Source organism: Danio rerio, chromosome 21 (assembly GCF_049306965.1).
Source record: "Danio rerio strain Tuebingen ecotype United States chromosome 21, GRCz12tu, whole genome shotgun sequence".
NCBI lineage: Eukaryota > Metazoa > Chordata > Actinopteri > Cypriniformes > Danionidae > Danio > Danio rerio.
The window spans coordinates 16511489-16524959 of record NC_133196.1 but is presented as its reverse complement, the minus strand read 5'-3'; the positions used below and the strand labels follow the sequence as shown (position 1 = coordinate 16524959).

At 35.7% G+C, this 13471-nt stretch overlaps 1 protein-coding gene across 1 annotated transcript in view; it reads left to right on the top strand.

Moving 5' to 3' along the window:
- Positions 1-1529: 1529 nt before the first annotated feature.
- mmp17a (matrix metallopeptidase 17a) overlaps positions 1530-13471 on the top strand; it is a 227214-nt gene continuing 215272 nt past the window's right edge. Inside the window, exon 1 of the mRNA XM_073935110.1 lies at positions 1530-1663. The gene's annotated coding sequence lies outside the window, so the exon portion shown is untranslated. The remainder of the gene's footprint in view (positions 1664-13471) is intronic.

Here is a 13471-nt window from a genome sequence, read left to right as displayed (position 1 = left end):
TTCATGAATGGAAGTAAAGCGACATAAATTATGCAGGTATGTCATGTGACTAAGTCAAAATGGCGGATGTAGTACGTCCAAATTCCATTCATACTTTTCACATTCATACTGTATAGAACGTACTTTTCCAACGGCCGAGTTATACGTTTACATTTAAATGCAGTACCTACTGAGTAGTAGGCGGTTTCGGACGCAGCCAGGGTCATGCGTTAAGTTTCACAGGTTGCTGCGGTGCAAAGTTCAAGCTTGGTGAACTCTGACCTGCGAAATCACATCACTTGACTGCGTGAGAACAATCGAGGATCAAAACATGACATTTGTTTACAGAAATTTAAAGCATGCAGCAATCGCTCGCTTTTTCAAATGTCTAATTAGCTTGTTTAATCCCGCCCCTTTTTACAGCACAGCACGACAGAATATCGCATGCTCAAACTTTAATGTGACCGCAGCTTTACTATGTATACTTGAAACACCCAGACAGGTGTGTTTAGGCAAGTTGGAGCTAACCCCTGCAGGGACACCGGCCCTCCATGATTGAGATTGGTGACCCCTGGCTTTAGACCAGCAGTGCCCAAAATCGGTCCTGGAGGGCGGGTGTCCTGCATATTTCAGTTCCAACCCTAATTAAACACACCTAAACCAGCTAAACAAGCTCTTTCTACTAGAAACTACCAGGCAGGTGTTTTGAAGGAAGTTACAGCTAAACTAGTCCTCCAGGACCGAGTTTGGGCATCCCTGCTTTAGATGATATAAATCAAATCAAAGTCAATTATGAACAGGAAAATGATAAGTTGGATACAGTTTAAGTTTGTGGGACATATGAATGGGTTTCAAACCCTTCATGTTGTCTCAACACAAATCACTTGCGTTAACTTAACAAATTTAAGTGGATTGAATATAAAACAATTAAGTTGTCCCCCCAAAAAATCTTAAGAATTGTTTCAGCTCATTTTTAATAAGTAGTTTGAACAAGCAGCAAAATATTTTTGTGTGTGTGGTAACATTAAATAGCCACTGATAAAATGTTCCATTGTATGGCTTTTCAGAAGGTTAGTGTAGTCTTCCCTCTGTTGATTTGCCACCAAATAGAGTTTAAACACCACACACTGCCGAGTGTGTGCTTAAAAATGAAAGATATATTAATTAATTTATTTATAAATTCCTCGAATTAAAAAAAACTCCCTAAATGGTCTACTGAAGAAAAATAATCCCCTGCAGGTGAGTAAATTTTGCATAAAATGTGGATGTTTAATAAAAAAAAAACGACAATATTACAACTAAGTGGTTAGCTGCAGTCTACACTTTTTTCCTTTTCATTGATTTGCTCTATTTTTAGTTTTTGCCACCAAATAGACTGTTAATAGACTGCAAATGTGGAATCCATTAACAACAGTGCTGTCAAACTTTCCAAAAAGAGTTTAGTTCTAACCCTTCTTCAACACACATGGCTGAGAGTTTTAAACAAGCCTAAAGGACTTGATTAGTTTGATCAGGTGTGTTTAATTAGGGAGAGCCAGAGTTTGACACCTGAGTTAAACACATCTTGTCAATGACAAAAGTAATGGAAGTCTTACCTGTTTTGTAACACTACTTTTTCTTAAATACATGAGTTTTGACGTTGGAATTTATTTTATTTTTTTTTTTTTTTGTGGCAGAACTGGCGGTAAGTGAGCCACTTTCGCTTACATTTGTTTGTTCTGTATTGTTATATTGTGTAATCTACTGCATGGGACTTAAACGTTACCTAATTAAATTCAACCTTGTGGGCAAAAATGTTGTTTATTGAAAGCTAAAACATCAATGTGTTGTGTCATGTTAAGGTACAAAACATGTTAACAGTTTTAGCAATATCCTAGTGCCAAGATTAATTGGGTTAGCATTGTGTTTAGCCATGATAGAAACATAGCATAGCCTACTAACTTAACCTTATGTTGTCCTGTTAAACACTGTTTGCCCTTCAAAGTCAAAAATGACTAAACTTGATTTCAGATGTCGTCTACCCTGTTGTTGTCTATTGGAAGGAATGCGTCAATAGAGCTGCCGGTTTAGTACAGGCTAGTGCTCCATTGAAATGAATGCGGGACCAAGGTGCAGTGGAGGACTGTGGCCATCCAGAACCATATATATAATTATATATATATATATATATATATATATATATATATATATATATATATATATATATATATATATATATATATATATATATGTATGTATGTATGTATGTATGTATGTATATGTATATGTGATCTGTTTTCCCGGTGGTCAGTATGCATTTTTTTTTTAATTGCGAAAATGGTAATTTTACATCACTTTTCTACATCCATTGATTAGTGACCCACAGGCATTAACGACAAAGAGCATGTGTTTGTGTGAATGAAAATGTACCATCCACTGTCCTTGTTAAATTTGATCTAATCCATGTCCTGAAACACCCCCTCACCTGCGGAGCGATTAGTTTTTGAATGAGTCTTTATTATGAACGACTCGTTCACTTAGCTGACAACAACACAAGTTTCTAAAATCGCAACATCTTGTTGTCATATTTCATTCACATTGTTTGCTTTTATTTTATTCAACAAAACTAGGATAAGTTGGTTCTACTTTGCCTTATGGTTAATGTAGTAAGAGACTGTGTTATATATATATATATATATATATATATATATATATATATATATATATATATATATATATATATATATATATATATATATATATATATATATATATATATATATATATATATATATATTTATATATATATTTATATATACGCACACACACACACGAAAAATAAGCTTGGAAATAAGTATATCTATCTATCTATCTATCTATCTATCTATCTATCTATCTATCTATCTATCTATCTATCTATCCATCTCAATTTCATGCTAGGCTTAATGTATTTTACAGCGATTGGCTTGTATGAGGTGGGTATATACAGTATACACGTGTGTGTGTGTCTCTAAAGGATTCAGCGCTTCTGGCAAAACATATGTAGTTCATGAGTTCTCAATTATTAAATATAAATATGGCCCTCGCCGTCTCACTACATTATGGTGGGTCTTTTGAAAATACTGCGCAGCTGCTAATAATGTCCCTTGAGACGCTCTTCACTGGTTTGATTCAGTAGCAATCTTCTCTGCTTTTAGTACTATCTCATTTTTGGGGCCATCTGAAGGGCTCTCTCCCTTACCTGCTAGGTCAAGCCGACTTGTATTTTGCGCTGTTAAGACAGTGGTTTGTGGGGTCGATGGAGAATAAAGAGAATATTTTATCAGTCATTGACTGAAATGATTCAGTGGACATTTGCAAGTCAAGTAGTCCTCGCGATCGAGGGGCTTGGCTGGAGCAAGAATCTTGGGAAATGCGAAACTGTTTTATTCAAACTTTATACATTGAAGAAAATATATTCATCAGATTAACTAAATGTTTAAAGGTAAGTGGTTGCAAATGATTTATATGGACAGAATTAAAGTAAACAAATTACATTTAGTAATATTCAACTTAATTTGTTTGTTTTTTATTCAGCAAGCAAGCAACTTTTATATTAGGTATACCTTATTAGAACTGATTGGACCCCCTTTTGCCGTCGGAACTGCTTTAATGCTTATGGCATAGATTCAGCAAGGTACTGAAAATAATCCTCAGAGATTTTGGTCCATTTTGTATGTTGACATAATAGCTTCGAGCAGTTGCTGCAGATTTGAAGGCTGCACATTCATGATGTGAATCTCCCATTCCACCACATCCCAAAGGTGCTCTATTGGATTGAGGTCTGATGATTGTGGAGGCCCCTTGAACTCATTGTCATGTTCAAGAAACTGGTCTGAGATGATTGGCGCTTTATGACATGGCGCGTTATGATAGGTACACTGTGGTCATGAAGGGATGGACATGGTCAGCAACAGTACTCGGGTAGACTGTCGCATTGACCAGATGTTCATTTGGCTATAATGGCCCAAAGTGTACCAAGAAATATGCCCCACACCATTACACCACCATCACCACCAGCCTGAATCGTTGATACAAGGCAAGGTGGATCCATGCTTTCATGTTGTTGATGCTAAATTCTGACCCTACCATCTGAAATGTTGCCTCAGACATCGAGACTCATCAGAGCAGTCAACGTTTTTCCAATCTTCTATTGTCCAATTTTAGCTGGCAAAAGTGGCACCTGGTGTGGTCTTCTGCTGCTGTAGCCCATCCGCCTCAAGGTTGGACGTGTTGTGCATTTGGAGATGCTCTTCTGCATACCTCGGTTGTAACGAGTGCTTATTTGAGTTACTGTTACCTTTCTATCAGCTCAAATCAGTCTGGCCATTCTCCTTTGGCATCAATAAGGCATTTGTGCCTGCTGAACTACAGAACTATTTTTGTGTGTATTATATTAATGATTTTGGATAGTTTGCATCAATTATAGAGTTTTTTTTTTTTTTTTTAAATGCATATCAAACCTTGATTCTTACCTTTGATGAAACATTTCAGCGTTTGAGTAAGCTTGTCCCCAAGGTCCTTTGCCTCATAATGAGTTGATTCAAGTGGGGAGGCTTCATAAATCCTTGCAAAACCATTCCTGGCGCTGAGAATTTCCTCATTTTTTAAACACCTGAAGTATTGTTATTTTAGCTGCTGGATGAAGTAGCTCTCCTCTAAGTACTCCATTTCCCCCTGCCCCTCTCTCTCCTGTCTTGTTTGTACAAGTGCTATTAGTCTGTTGCTAGTCCCTGTCCAGAAAGCAACATTTGTCCAGTGCTAATCTTGCAGAGGGAGATTTTGTTGAGGAATTATAGGCTTGTTTATTAGTCTTGCCGTAGCAGCTCAAGGACTCCGGCTGTACAGTGTCAACAGACTCGCCCAGTTATAGCTGAGCAGCACTCCAAAATATTTAGGCCAGATTTATATACTTGAATGCATATAATAATTTTTGTCCGTTTAGATTATACGGTTTTACCCTAAACCAACTAATCAACTTGATGTCATGAAAATATGTCCTTCTAAATTAGGTAGAAATAGGAAAGACTTCTGTACACCAGAACGTTGCAAGATAGAGTTGCACAATATATCGTTTCAGCAATATGCACGTCTGCAATCACACCGCATGTTCTGCGATTGTTGATCTTTACTAGTAGCTGCAGTTCAGAACACATGAGAAATTGTGGAGCACTGAACGGTTTAATCAAAATGTAGTGAAAGTTTATCATATGTCTGCGTTTTTAAGGCATGTAAGCGTCCAGGCACAAATTGCAAATTGTTTTATTTATACAGTGAAAACTATACAATGCTATTTTACAATTATTCAGTTTCTGAATATTGTTAGACTCCCAAGAAAACCATAAAACATTGTTTGTTTCAATTTTATCGTTGCTCTGTTTTTTTTAATCTATGCCTTTTACTCCTAATGCTAACCATTATTTGCTATTCCTTTGTTTATTATATTTAATTAGCATGATTTTCTCTCTCAATCTTTCAATCAATCTAAACTATTTAATTAATTTCAAGTAGAGATGGAAGTCTGGTGAAAGTATTCATATATTCAATAAAATCATAGTAAAATAGAATATTGCAATTTCAGTTTTTTTCCAATATTGTGCAGCCTTAACGCTTAACTTGAATATCAGCTTGTTTTTCTCTAAAATCAGTAACTGCTTGGAAAATGACATTTTTGGTTCCACACTTGAATAATTTACTAAAACGTTAGAGTAATTTATGATAATGTGCTGCCATTATTGAATTGAACTTGTTTTGGAACATAAGGGTAAATGATGGTAAAATGTTCATTTTTGGGTGGCCTTTTATTCTCCTGCATAAAACAAAGTAAATCTTTAATTGAATTTAATAAAGATTGTAATGGCCATGGCTATTATTTTTCTTTAGAACTGCATAAATATCCTAATGTTTTTCACTTAAATCTATTAGAGCACCCTTTTGCCTAATTGTGATTGCTTTTTATGAATTAAAATCATTTATGATGAACTTCTGTCGTAATAAAGTGTCCTTATGAACACTGGGTACTGACAAGCTATGTTTATTTTGTTACTTTTAACAAAATATTTAGTTATGTTAACTTATTAATGTTAACATTACTAGGAAATTATTAGGAAACCGATTGCCTTAAAATTATCAAGTAAGCTGAACTAAAACATTTAAGACAAAAACCAACACCTTACTTATTTACTCACTCCCAGGGCCATTTATCTCGAAGTTATAAGTTGATATTTAGCTGCACCATATTAACGTCTAATTATTATGAGGTATATTATTAATAATATGTATAGAATATTATAATAATATTTATGTATTTATCATTATTAATAATAATAATAATAATAATAATTATTATTATTATTATTATTATTATTATTATTATTATTATTATTATTTATTCATTCATTCATTTTATTTTCGGCTTAGTCCCTTTATTAATTCAGGTTCCAATCAAGCACATGTTTTACAAAAAGAACACCTTTCCATCTGCAACCCATTTCTGGGGAAACATCCACAGACACTCATTCACACTCATACACTACGGATAATTTAGCCTCCCCTATTCACCTGTACCGCATGTCTTTGGACTGTGGGGGAAACACAAATGCAGGGAGAACATGCTAACTCCACACAGAAATGCTGACTGACCCAGCTGAGGCTTGAACCAGCAACCTTCTTGCTGTGAGGCAACAGCACTACCCATTGCATCGCCATTATTATTATTATTATTATTTATATTATTATTATTATTATTATTATATAAATATTTTATTAAATAATCATAAATATTATTACACTATATACTATATTAATGTATTTATAAATTTTGAACATTAAAAAATTGAAGATTCAGATTTATTATGCTTGTGTCTGCTTAAGCTTAAGTTCTTCCACCTGTTTACTCTGTTCCCTTATCACCATTCTCTATCATTAACATGCTTTTGACACATGACCACTCAAAAGTTGTAAATGTATATTATTGTAAGTCAAGATTACTAAAAGGATTGATTGGGATTAATTGTTTAAATATTGTAAGGTGAACAAACTTATTATGAATAAGTTAACAGCACTTAATTCTATTAGTGAGAACAGCTATTGCTTTTACAGTGTGCACATTCCCCCCATTTCTGTTTAACAGAAATTACACATTTCTAAACATAAGTTTTAATAACTCATTTCTAATAACTGATTTCTTTTATATTTACCATGATGACTGTACATAATATTTGACTAGCTATTTTTTAAGATATCAGTATTCAGATGCAATTTTAAAGACTTCTAGGCAAGTCTTTGTATAAAGATTGTGGTAACACTTTACAATAAGCTTCATTAGTTAATGCGTCGATGCTTGTTAACATTAGTTAATGCACCATGAGTTGACATAAACTAACAATGAACTACTGTATTTTCATTAACTAACATTAACTAACAGGAATAAATACTGTAGTAATTGTATTGTTCATTGTTTGTTCATGTTAGTAAATGCATTAATTGACATTAACTTATGAACCTTATTGTAAAGTGTGACCAAGATTGTTTAATCTGTAGAACAGTGTTTCCCAAACCTGTTCCTGAAGGCACACCAACAGTACATGTTTTGGATGTCTCCTTTATCTGACCCATTAGAGGTTTTGGAATCACTTCTAATGCTTTAAGTTGATTCAAGTGTGTTTAATTAGAAAGAGGTTGAAAATGTGTACTTTTGGTGTGCCTTCAGCAACAGGGTTGGGAAACTAGACAGCTTAAAAATATATATTGCCCAAGGAGACTAATGATATTGACCTTACAATGTATAACTAATATTCGAAGACTCGGAAGGGACGTGATGATGGGGGAAAAAATGGGTGGATAAAGAACCCAGAGTGATAGGAAAATATATATAGTATATTTTTAAGACTAGTATAGTATAGTACAGTATATTTTATATTAAGATGCAATTGCTGCTATTCACTTGATAACAGAGGTGTCACTTTAAATGTCGTGTACATAAGCTGATCTGGGATCAGTTTATAATATGGAGTGCATCCGTCAGTTAGCGCTTGTAGATGCATTCGCAGATTCTGAGGTTAGATATAAAAGGTGATGATCGATGCACAACTTTAATGGAAAGAATGCAGACGTTTTTATATTGATTTCAACTTGCTTTCAAGATTAAAAATAGGAGAAATATTGGAAAATACTTAAGGATAAGATGATAGTGGGATAGAAAGTTGAAAACAGGACAATCTTAGCAAAAAAAAAAAAAAAAAATGGGAGGGTTGACATGTATAAAGTAAACAGGAAGTGTTTGTGGAACAACAGTTTAGTGAGGCAACACAAAAACTAAAAACTGTTTTTTTTTTTTTCTTTTTTTTTCTTTTTTTTTTTTTTCTCCCACACATTTTTTTTCACCCATTTCTTCCCCACCATCCCTTCCATTCCGGGGGTCTCCATAGTAATAAAACTTTCTCTAGACGAAAAAAATATATATATAATAGTAAATACTGTGGAAAATTCCTTGCTCTTTTAAACATAATTTGGGAAATATTTGAAAAATAAAACAAAATAATTTTGACTTTACTTATACATGTGCTACAACATAAGGAAGAGTAAATGATTTTTGCATTTTTTTGGGGGGGGGGGGGTGGACTGTGTCTTTAAGCATGGACGTCTGCCACAGTGAAGGTTAATGATAGCTGCTGGCACTGCCCACCTCACTAGATTGAGGACTCAATCGAATGCCCCCCTCCAAACTCCATACTCGTAAATTCTCGTAGCCAGTGTGCTGCTAAATGTCATTTTAAATGATGACCTTGCTGTAGAGGAGCATGTATCGTGAGACGGGAGAAAGAATTTCTCTAGACATCTGTGGAACAAGCCTTCTGGTCAGCCAGTGAGAAAAAAATCCCAATCAAAACAAATGAGTTGCAGTTTGCCTCTGTCTAATTATCCTCTTATGAATCTGAATGAGCGCTCGCCTCCACAGGGTGTGCAGATTCACAGCGAGGTGGAATACATACTCGCTTTTCTTTTGATTTCTTTGTTTCTGTCATTAACTTCCCACTGCGTCCTGAGAGGATGTGTTCAATCTTGTACTCTTTGTGTTTCTTGCGTAATGAGAGAAAAGAGCATTTAACAGGGTTCGATCGCATTCATGAAGCGTGAGCTGCTGCGCTCTGATTTCACTCTCTCTTCAGCGCTGCATGGTCAAACTGATTGAACATGTAGAGAGTGAACGAGTGGCTCCAGCTTTGGTGCTCCGTCTTTCATACCGTAGCCCTGTGTGTGGATGCTCACTGGAGAAGCTGACCAGTGAGATTTTATATCGACTTTTTTCAATCTCGTTGAGCTGACTGGCTGAGGAGGACTTTTACAATAGTAATATCACTCTCCATTTCTAACAAACCTCCCACTTTGGTGTATGCAATGCTGTGTTTGGATCCTTGTTCTAAATAGCATTTTTAATGCGGATCTGATGTCTCATGGCCTTTGCTAATATGCAGTCCTGAGACTTTAGGGTTATTGAGAAGCAAGGCTTTGCACTGAGTCAGAGAGAAGTTGGTCTTCATTACATGGTAAAAAATTTCAGTTAATTAACAGTTTCTGTATTTTGTGATTCAGAAGTCTTTTTCGTTTATTTATGGTTGTGAATTGTATTATGGGACCTCGATCTTCGCTCTGTCGACTTTTTGATGCTGAAAATTCAACTTTACAGCTTATTAAAGTGAGTTTTTTAAAGAGTTCACACTTGGCTAATGATTGATTATAAAGCTTGTTTGGCTAGCTGTCTCAGGAAAGAGCCCTGGGCTCATAAGATCCTCAAATCCGGGGCTCCCTTCCATTTCCAAAGCGAGAGAAGAGTTAGTGCTTAGGTGGATCTTGAACTCCCCTGTTGTAGTAGCTTATGAACAGAATATAGAAGCATGTCTATGGTGCCGATTTGTATAAGTCAATTAGCTTAAGTTGCATGTTTTTAGACTGTGGGAGGAACCCAGGGGAAACCCACGTGAGAATGGGGAGAACGTGAAAACTTCACACAGAAACATCGGCTGGCTTGGTAAGGACTAGAACCAGTGATGTTCTTGCTGTGAGGCAACAGTTGTAAACACTGGGCCACCATGCCACCCATTTAAGACCAAAGTGAACGGAAAAAAACCTTGTGGGAAACCAGGCTCAGTTGGGCACAACCATTTCTCCTCTGGCCAAACTTCTTGTGCAGTCACTTCGAGGGAAAAAACATACATGCAAACATACTTCCTGTGCAGCTCCCAAACGATCGCTCTGTGCAACAATCTGAACGTTATTAACAACTTTATTACCTGTTATTCACAGCCCATGCAGGTTCTGTTCACTCAAGTAGACCTGACTGGAGGGCCTGTGCATGTCCTCTTGGTAGTAAACGAACAGTGTGTCAGCTCACGTGTGATTTCACGGCCACGAATACGTCATTACATGAAGACAGAAATTACTTTTTTTTTGGGGGGGGGTGAATTATACCTTGTAAATACAGTATGTGACACTTTACCACCCTTTGGATGTGTTCATGCTGCTGAGTAATGAATATAAAACAATGTAAAGACTTGTGTGACTGCCTTTACGCTTCTCTTCTGATCTTAAAAGAATGATCGGCTCAATTGTAGAAAAGCTGTTAAATTAGATTGTGTGTAGGGTTTTTCAATCAATCGTGCAGCCCTCATGCTTTCCACTCCTCCACGACCACCAGAGCATCTGCTCAGAATACAGCCTGGTCCAGGATTATTTAACAGTATAAGATGAACAAACACAACAATAAATAAGCTGCCGCTTGTCGACATTGACCTTCGCTGCTGCATCGATCGTAACTAGAGAGAAAAAAAAAAAACTGCACACATAGTAACCACAGTGAAACTGACAATCCATGAATAAACTAACTTCTGTGACCGACAAGTGTTGACATGATCTCATCCTATCTTTTCTCAGTGGGAATTACACTCGATATCCTCTTCATAATCCACTCGATAAACTCTTTGTGCAGAAACACTGATGGTATGGTATTTAGTTTAATTGTATGCTTCCTTCTATCTCCTCCTGCACACTATTTCAGTGGCTGTGCTTTACTAAAAGCCTTAAAGTAATCAGACATCTTCTCATCTCCTTCTCTTCTCATCACTAGAAAAATCACTTCTCTTTTTGGGATAGACTGGAAATTACAAGCAAAACCCACACGGTGTGGCATCATCTCAGTATTTTGTTTTCCCAATGGTGTTGGATTGACAATAGAAACGGCAGAATTTACAAACATTTGACACCATCAAAAAATAAATAAGTAAATGGTGGCTCCCATATCCAAAATATGAATGAAGAGATGTGGGTTTTATGAAATAATTTAAGTCTGTCATGTTTTTTTTTTTCTACACATTTACAGTACATACCTAGAAGTTACTTTAAAGTCTTCTAAGATCTTGTTTAAATGAACAGTGTGTTCACATACTGTATGTAGTTCAATTTTCTTGGTTCTTTTGATCCAGACCAAAATGTGGATAGACACACATTTTGCAATAGAACTTACTGAAAATTCAGAACAATGTGGTGAAGGTTCAGATGGCAGTATTCACTCTTATTCAAATGAGCTGCACTAACATGACATTTTTACAGAGTTTAATTTGTATCTGAAACCATTTTATTTGAAGAAGCATTTCTTGTAGAAGAGCTTGCTTTCATTGTAAAGTCTTTACAGTTTGATGGTTCATAAATTACATGTCTGACCACGATGAATATACCGCTCATTCATTTTGCATGATCAGCTACCCGTACTGTGCTTTGTGCGCTTCACTGCGAGTCTTTTCTGTTAGAAAATATCTGCGCTAAGATTGTAAGAGGTGATCAGATCAAGCTCCTCTGAGAGAGAGGCTGAAGGCACAAAAGCTACATAAAATACAAATGCTCTTGTTTTATTTCCCAGGGCAATCAGACTATTGCATTTTATATGAGCTTAGCTTGCTAGGGCTTTGTATGTAAAGAAAATGTGAGAAAAAGGCACAATTTCCAAGGTCATGTAGGTAAACCTTTGACATTGCCCCCTCAGATTGTCTTATTCAGATTTTGACTCCTTCATTTTTATTAGAAGATCTCAGACTTAAAGGACTTCAAAGGTTTCATAGTTCTTAGAACTATATGTTAAGATATAACCACTCTTGACATGTTTACATTACATTAACTGGGAATTCATTTAGTTATGCTTATGGGGGACTAAAGTAGGTCCTATTTTTGGGTATGGCCTAGCACATAGGTCTCAAACTCAACTCCTAGAGGGCCACAGCTCTGCAGTTTTGCTCCAACGCTAAATAAATACAGCTTATCCAACCAATGAAGGCGTTCAAAACTTCTAGACACTATTAGATCGGCTGGGTTGGAACAAATCTGTGCAGAGCTGTGGCCGTCCAGGAGTTGAGTTAGACCAGGGGTCAGGAACCTTTTTTCAGCAAAGAGCCATTTCTGAATTTCTTTGGCAAATGCATTTTTTAAAGAGATATTGGGGATATACAAACATCACGTCAAGCAAGTCCATGTTTTAAAAAAGGATAATTTCTAGAATTTTTTTTTCTATTCGCAATCAACGATAGTGAATGTTGCTTGAATTTACATGTGCAAGGTGACCATAGAAATGGAAGTTGCATAATCTTTTTTTGGTGACCGATTTAAGTTATTCCATAGTGCTGCACATGCGCATTGACATGCCCTTTTATTTTTATTCTTATTCATTTCGCTAAAAATATACAATTTTAAAATATACAATAAAAAGGTCATTTTAATTGTATTTTCAATAGGAAATTATAATTATAATTATTATAATAGAATTTTTTTTATTGAAGGGAGACAGCTATCCATAGAGCCACATATTTTTGGTCAAAGAGCCACATGTGGCTCCAGAGCCATAGGTTTCCTACCCCTGAGTTAGACCTATGACCTAGCACAATAGGAACTATTAGTGATTCAGATGTACGCTGTTTTGCCAGATTTGAAAAGGGGTCTGGAAGAGCATCCTCTGCGTAAAACATATGCCGGAATAGTAGGCAGTTCATTCTACTGTGGAGATGACTACAAGATGGAAATGTGAAGATACATTTTCAGATGATTCAAGAATGCAATTCTACTCTGGTAACAGTTAATTTTACTGTGGTTCATTCTACTCCCTGATAAATAAGGGACTAAGCCAAAGGAAAATAAATAAAAATAAAAATTACATCAATGCACAAAGTGATTATTTCTTTAATAGCATATTAAAAATATAATATTAATCTGAAACTGGTCCCTGGTTATTTGTAAAGCGCAAGTCAGAAAGGCAAACATTTTGCCTGAACTTTGAGTAATAAATAAATAAATAAAATCCTAATTTTGATGGTTACTGGCATTAAGGTCTTATAAAGAGAAGCTATTTGAAAGAGAAGCTGAACAGTATATTCAACATTACAACTTTTTATCCAAACAATCCTGAGCACGTTCATGACAGTCTATAGCACAA